Raw genomic sequence first — 8,715 nt, 5'->3', positions numbered from 1 at the left:
TATTTGATGTGAAGTCATGCTCATTTCTCTTCAATTTTGTGTAAGACACAAAATTGTATTTCTTTCATGTTAATGTTAGGAATTTCACAATCAAACATTTATTAAAAAGAGGAGTCTGATAGCTGTAATTTCTCTCTCTGTTTCAGTTGCTAGCTAAAACCTTTGTCTGGTCAGGCAGTGCTGGTCGTCACAATGGTAGTCATAATGACTTGTTATAAAACTATGGCTTTAATAAAACACTGTAAATTCCTTCATTTTACTTCAAAATAAAAAGCCATGAAAGAAGCTCAGGGGGGAAACTTTGGTGGAACTGCTGACCGAGAACTCATAGACAGCTGAAAGGTGACACCCAGCCAAAAAAGTAGGAAATTGTCAATCTTTAGCTATCAATACTTTGTATTTTATAGATTTATCATGTGGCTTTTTTTTATGTAAAATATTAATCTGCAAAGTAACTAATGACTGAAGCTGTTATGGTAAATGTAGTGGAGTAGAATGTAAAATATTTCCCTCTGAAATTAAGTCTAAGTAGAAACAGAAAATATAATATATTATATAATATTAAAAACTACACTTCAATACAGTTCTCAAGTAAATTTACTTACTTTCCAGCACTGGCGGTTTGGATTGGGATGAGGGAACTGAGGGTGTGTGTGTGTGTGTGTGCGTGTGCGTGTGCTGGTTGGGGGAGGAGCACAGATAACTCACTGTTGGCAGGTTGCTTCCTACTGTAAATGATAAATGGATTAGGGAGGAGAGGGGGGAGGACACACTGCTGAGAGAGAGACAGAGAGAGAAACTGAAGTGGCTAAATCCAGTTGAGTCTCCAGAGGGGGTTGAGTAGGTGAAGCAAAGCAGACAACCCTCTGTCAGTATAGACGATCACCCAGTACAGGCGATCATAAAATTCACAACTCAGTGCAGCAATGCAATAGTTACAACAGGCACTCTAATTATAATAATAACAATACAGGTTGTATTTATGATTAAAGGTCATAAAAATGTTTAAACATGCAACTAAGTCATGAGATAAACCTTATGTCTTTTTAATATGTGCACAGTAATGTCAGATTCAGAAAGCATTGCTTATTTTGGTCATTTCAGTAGAGTTTCAAGGTGTTTTTGCACTGTAGATTAACTACTCAGCTGACTTTATTCCCCTATTAGCCTGATGCTGAGGCACCTCAGAGTACACTCTGATTTACAGGAGGCAACTGCAAATTCCTGCATTCCTCGGAGAGCACGTGGAAATACAAATGCCTTCATTCCTTCCTCCTTGCCTCACTTGTGTCCTTTTATGCCTTGCTCTGCCTTCTATCACTCTCTCTCTCTCTCTCTCTGTTTCTTTCTCTGGGTTTTTCGGTGTCTCTTGCCCAATGTCCCGGAGCGCTGTGGTAATCAGTGTTTACCTGCAGCAGGTTGAACAGATGCTGGAAGATGAAGCAGATGGTGGACTGAGATGTGACTGCAAACAGTTTCACACATGTTTAGACGACAGAGTCACACTTCGTCCATCACTACCTCCAACACACACAGACACACACACACACACACACACACACACACACACACACACACACACAAAACCACAATTGTTGTTTGTGTGACGTGTTTGTCCAGAAAGTGATGATTTAACAACTGGAAGGCCAAAACAAATGCAGATTATTGCAGTGGCAAATAAATTGTGGATATGTGCCTGCCCTCTAGTGATTGCCCTCACTTTAATCCAGTATCCTGTCAGAGTCATTTACACATACTGCCAATTACAGGAGGTGAGTTAAGTTGATCAAGAGAACTTGTTTACATTTCTTTTGCTGTTTCTTTAAACTTTTCTCAAATACAATGTCTCTTGTGTGTGGAAGCAAGAGTTTGTTTCTCTGCGGAGCATGCCGCTTCTCGATCAACCCCACCTCTCATTTTTAACCAAAATATGTAAACTAATCAATAGAGGAGGGAACACAGTGAGACACACTGATGAACACCAAGGAAACATCCATCCATGCCTTATCTATATGCAATTAGCTCACACTGGGTGTGAGGCAGGGGGAGGGCAGACAGACAACCATTCACACCCACAGGTAATTTACAGTCTCCAGTTTACATGCATGGGGCAGTGGGAGGAAACCAGAGCACCCAGAGGACACCCACGCAGACACAGAGAGGACAGAGCTGGCCAGCAAGTTCAAACCCAGGAGCTTCTTGCTGTAGGTGACAGTGCTAACCCTAGAGATATACAGTATATACCAAGATACTACATTAATAGCTTCATCCTGTTGCTGTGATTGATAAAAGTTGCTGCTATGTTGAACTGAGCAAGAATGGCCTGTAAATTAATACAATTAAACAGGGGAGTTGTATTTTATGTGGATAAAAAGCACAATTATATTTACATTTCTTGACAGTCATTTTTACATTCAAGTGTTTGTACATGTACATTCAAAAAAGCTGTTTCCAGTTACTTAGAATCTCAATAGTTACACTATAATCGCTGCTAGATGCTCAAGAGAACCGTGTGTATCAAGGTTAAGCTCACGTGAACTCAATAACTTGAATTACTCAGTGGAAAATAATTAATTGTCATAATTTCAGGCATGGATTTGGACTTAATTCCTTGGTTTATAATTGTGGAGTGGAAATATTCACTTTCATTTATTGGCGTGTGGCAAATAATGAATTCTTGAATTACTGCCAGTCACATGTATAGAGAGTGGATCAGAACATTTTCTTTGCTTGGTCCAATATGGCGATCACTTTGAAGGCCAATGTGGGGTTTACATATATGGGTCCTATTTACTTACCACTCCTTGCCTTCTGAGTCATGGTTGCCCCAAAGACACAGTTGGATGTTATTCCCTCAGACTGAAATTTGATGGAGAAAGATTGTAGTGTCATTGTAACTGAACTCTTGACTCTCACAACAGTTTTACAAAGTTTGTCCTCTTAAAAATGTGTCACTTTTAACACAACTGTGCATCTTTCTTGGGAAAAACACACATACACACACAGTTTGACACACACTTTATTTGCACCAAATTCAAACCACAGGGGAAAATACTTACCCTGTGGTTTACTGTGAACGTCATCTCAGCTCGTAAACCTCACACACACCTTAGCTGTTCCAACTAAGTACTGATTAGAGTCAATTCAGCAGTCATAGTGTGTGTATGTGATCTGTAATGGTAGCCTGAGGACACCTCTTCTCAACCAAAGCTGTGTGTTTGTGTAACAGGTGGTGTTGCTGTGTGTGCACTGCAGGGCTGGATGGACACTCTTCCCTCACATAAAGGGCACTTCCTCCTCCTTTGTTTACTCCCTCATCAGAATAAACAAAGAATGCTACTTCCTACACACACACACAGGTAGGTAGGCAGTAGAGTGGTCATTTCCCTCTGTCAGGTATGTCAGCCCTGAGGCCACAGCAGAGGTTTAGTGACACTCCATGTGTTTGGTGGCAGAGGTGTCCCTTCTCCCAGCAGACATCGACACAACTTAGGTCACGACTGGCTGAAGATAAGAAGTCTGCCAACATTACCTGAATGTTTCTTCCACCGCTAATAAAAAGAACAAAGATAGACGAAAGATTCAGTAGCCTTGAAACGTAACAAACTTTGCCAATTAGGAATCAAATGCAAAGTGGAACCAGATAGTGTGACCAAATGAAAAGAGGAAGGACACTATAAACTAATACACTGGATGTAGGAGTGTTATCTGCAGTCCATGAAAGTGCAACAAAAGCAAATATGATCATACCATGATCAAACACTGCATCAGATATTTTCAGCCCACTAAATGGCTCGTTATCTGTTGTTATCACCAACATTAGAATACTTCAGACGTGCCGACTGCACGCACCAGTCAGCCATTTGGTTTATTATCATATAGTATTATCAATACGTCCGCAGCGACAGGGTTATCAGACCTTCAGTGTCATGGTAACAATAATTAACATGTGGTTAACATGAAAACCATTGCAGTTTGATCAGGTTTATGTACCAAAACTACTTGGTTAGGTTTAGAAAAAAGGTTGGGCTGGTTTGGGTTAAATTAACTTTGGTACTGTTGGAAGTGAAGTTACATTATTTACATGATGTAATTTACATCAGTAAAATAACTCAACATTGACTTTGGTTTCAAACAGGACACGAAGAGCAGATTCCTGGGTGAAAGTCTTGTGTTGGGACCACCCGTCTGCCCAGTGCTATCACTCTTTAAACAACTTTTATACCACCTTTGCTCCTGACGTAATTACCATGGCCAAGAGGCATCACTGCTTAAGTATGGGTTGTTCCAGCTCATCTAGATAATAACGACCTACTGTGCCAATTAAGAGGTAGAATAAGGCCATACTACCTCATATCTATGCTTCCAATTACAAGTGATAACGGCCAGTTAATGGGCTGATGACACTCAAACCCACTGACCAAAATAAATAAAGTCAGTCGAAAGACTGGGTTTTCCAAATTGTTCCCACAGCAGGACAGGACATAACAGTGTAACTTCCACTAAATTTAAAGCAGATTAAATTCACTCTGTAATGGATTAGGCCTACTTACTTCGGCCTTAAATTTCAGACAGTGGATTTTTACAGGATACTGAAAATTACCTCAACTAAACTGGTGGAATTATTTGGATAATGGTCAGATGTCCTGTAAGTATCTTATATTTGTAATAAATACAAAAAAATAGTTGTGAGATACATATTTATGTTAGATCTGTTAAGGATGTTAACCTTTTGATTTTACTGTCATCATATAAAGACTTTCGCTGTGTGTGAAACGCTGGACTCGCTGCCTTGTCTCCGCTCTGAAAACAGGCGTCTCTTTTACAAGCTCAAGCGGAGCAGAACAGAAGCCCTTGTTCCCGGCTGAGGTCATGACCCCTCGCCCCGGCCCGAACCCGATACCCGGCCTGCCAGCCCGGCGGGGCGCTCCCCCTGAAAGATAAGGAAGTGGACCACCGGTAGTCGGGGTGTTACCCCTCACCCCGGGGCTGCCCCGAGGGTCAAACCCAGCGTGCCTCACCTTACTCACCTTTTTTCTCCCTCTGTCTTAAAATCTGAGATTCTGCATTTCTCTCTGGAAAACTACTCACATTTTATAGCAACGCAAACATCATGAATTGCTGATTCATCTACTAATTAGTCCTGTGTAAGATCACATTTGTAGTAGCCAATTTTCTGGCATCTAAAAACAAGAAGGATAAAGGGAGAATAGTAAGATAGCAATAACAAGACAGAGAACAAGACAAAATGTTGTTTCACTGTTTCAATAAAGTTACATACTGAATCACTAGTTAGTGCACTGTCTACTTTGCATACAGGGGTCTTATCTTTAAGTTACATCTAAAACCTCTCGCATGCAAAGACAAGTTATCAGATGCCATTGTCCCAATAGTGTAACTAGATAAATAACCAGATACAGTTACATAGCAGGATATGCCGTGTAGCCAGCAATAAATACCTGTGTTCCACCTCCCCATAGATGAGGTCCACACGTCTGCAAGATGAAATGCAGCACGTGAATGGTGGGAGTGATTTATCATGATGTGATGACAGATAAGTAGTATTGTGAAGAAGCCATGACAATCACTGCAGCTGCTTGTCTACACACAAATTGTTATAATTTCATATATTTTCTCCTACATTGGGTCTTCAGTGGGCAACACAGTGCTGTGGTGGTTAGCACAGTTGCCTCACGGCAAGAAGGTTCTTTCCGAGTGCTCCGGCTCACTCCCACAGTACAAAGACATGCAGTTTAGGCTACTTGGTGTCTCTAAATTGACTGTAGGTGTGAGTGTGATCGTGAATGGTTGCCTGTCTCTATGTGTTGGCCCTGTGATTGACTGGGTGTACCAGGGTGTACCCTGCGTCTAGCCCAACACCAGGTGGGATTGGCTCCTTCAGGGATAAGCGGTGTAGACGATGGATGGACGGTTCTTCAGTGAAGTGACATCACATTTTTGTCACACTTTTAAACTACAATTTTAAAATATATTTTCTTGAATATTTACTGTTACTTTCTACTTCTGCTCCACTACATTTCAGAGGGAAATGCTGTAGTTTTTACAACCACTATACTATACATTTGACAGCTGCAGTTAAGATTTTAGATTTTACACAAAAAGTTGATAAAAAAAAACATACCTTGTTAAAGACTAAACCAGCAGTTCCAAACTTTTTTGGTTTGTCAACTCTTACAGAATCAACTGTGTGGATGGAGGCTCCTTGTCATGTTTCACATGTCGATATGTCATTATCACTTCCACCAAAGACACATTTTCCCTCTAAACTTCACAGATTGTTTCAGTGAAATAACTTTTTTGTTTTTGTAAAATAATATCAGATCATTTTGCCTGTTTCAGCTTCAAACAGATATTAGAGAAATGTCTCCTCCACCTGGAGCAGCTCCAACAGTAAAATGCTGCTCTAACACTGATGATTCAGTATTAACAGTCTAAAATGTCACAGAATCAGATATCAGTCACAGCCTGAGACATTTTACTGCAGAGCCAGAATTTTTACTTGATACTTTAAGTTAGGTTTTACTTAGGATAGTAGTAGGACTGATGGAGTATCTTTACATTACTATATTGGTACTTTCTCTGAAGTAAACCATCTGAATAACTCTTCTACAATTGACAATGAAAGAAAATATTCAGGTCCAAACCGTAACGAGAGAACAGCCAAACCCAAAAGTGAGAGAATACAAAATGAACAAAAACATCCTCACTGTTAAACACACTATCACCATCAGCACACACACACACACACAAACACACACACACACACACACACACACACACACACACACACACACACACACACACACACTCCCAGGAGGGACCTGCTGATGACAGGTAGCAACTCAGACAAGGAGAAAGGAGGAGAGAATCAAAGAGACGATGAGGTGGGAGGAGGAGAAGGAAAGGAGGAGGAGAGGGTGGACCACTCTCAATGGGTACTTGTGAGTGTGTATGAGTGTGTGTATGTGTGTGTACAGGTTAGTGTGAAGTCAAAAGACTTTTGTGAAATATTTTTAACCACAGAAATTCCTCCTCAACAGTTTTCTCATTGTTATGGCCACATTAAAAGTGGGACAGTTATTTTTCATGTGTGTGTGTCCAAGTTTATTGTTTTGAGATTTGAGAAAAGCTTTGTACAGCTTTAGGTGATCATCATCCCAGGCCAAAGTGACTCTTTACAGGGTCACTATCAGTTCAAATCAGACAGTAACACATACGTAAAAATGAAAGCAACTACCAGGAACTTACTTTTTGTGTTGATTTTGGCGCCCTCTGTGAATAAAAGTAGTAGTATTCTCCAAAATAAAGTGTCGTAAAGATCTTGAGCTGGCTTGCTTTGCTCGACAAATGCAGCTAACGTTTGCTACACTCAAGTAACATTGGCCAAAGCATTAGCTAGCTTGTTTTAGCCATTTTGTGAATTCAAAATCATGAATAAAATAGACATATTACATATCTATGTCAGACGTACAGGGCCCTTTCAGGATTGTTTTTGAATCCTTTCAGTTTTCTCCATCTGTGGAATGACTGTCCAAGGTGTATTTGCCTGTGCTCTCGCACTGTCCCTTTTATCTTTTTGCTTTTTTTGTTCTTTTACCAATTCTTTTTTCTCTTTGCTACAAAACTACAAAATATTTTGTAAAAATAAGATTCTATTGAGTACTACCTCATCTGTATCCTTTTAACTGGCTAATGTCTGACTCACTGAGATACTTTTCCTGGGAAAATGTAAACTTAAGCTCCTCTGATGTGCCTGTAAATTGATTGATCTGATTTTATGATGAATCTGGGGATCGGGCATTCACAATGACAAAACTTCATGCTGATGGTCTCATTAGTTTATGTGGGTCATACAGTGCCAGGTTGATTTGAAACTGTTTCATAAGCAGTTACAAACTCTGCTGTAAAGTTGGGTCTTTTAGTCTCCTGGTGTGTTTGATGACAGGTCCTGGTTGTTCTACAGAGTCTTTACTTACGCCTTATTACATAAGACAAGATACTATTTCTTTTCTAAAATTGTGACTCCAACAGTTAAAAAATAAATCTACGTGATGACAGATGGATAAAATCAAACATTAAACATGTATACGATGACCCACATTACCTCGTTATCACCCCTGTCAAGCACTTTTTTCCCTCCCTCATTCATCTTCTCTCGTCTCCCGGGAACGAGTGAAAACTTTCTCTCTCCTCCCTCCTGCTGCTCTGCTGCTCGTTGGAGTGTTGGGTTTCCAGGAAAGACGGTGTAAAATATCTGACCGCCACTTCCGTTGTAAATTGACAGCCGCTCCCCTGACTGGCAGCTCTTTAACAGGACAGGAAGTCTGCGTCCACCAGGCTGCCGGCGCGGGTCATGGACCAAAAAGCTTTTGAAATGTGGAGCTCTTTCAATTCATACTGAAACATTATTCATTTCTACTGATTGGTGCCCATTTGTAACTTTTTTAGGGCAAAAAACTATGAAAACTGAACATAAACACTGCCCAAACCAGACCCCTTTTTTTTTTACTACACAAATATTTGAGGTTTAGTTTAAACCTTTCACCTTTTGTACTTGGCCGAGCTGTGATACAATCAGAAAATAGAAGCATCCATCTGAGGCAGCAAAGACGAAACCGAGTTCACACACCTTATGATAAAAAAACACAACTTGAGGAAGGAAAGGAAGATGATTCAGTCAACTAATGTGCTAGT

The sequence above is a fragment of the Pempheris klunzingeri genome, chromosome 12, assembly GCF_042242105.1.
Source record: "Pempheris klunzingeri isolate RE-2024b chromosome 12, fPemKlu1.hap1, whole genome shotgun sequence".
NCBI classification, from domain to species: Eukaryota; Metazoa; Chordata; class Actinopteri; order Acropomatiformes; family Pempheridae; genus Pempheris; species Pempheris klunzingeri.
The sequence above is the reverse complement of the archived record's forward strand: the minus strand, read 5'-3'. Positions refer to the sequence as shown.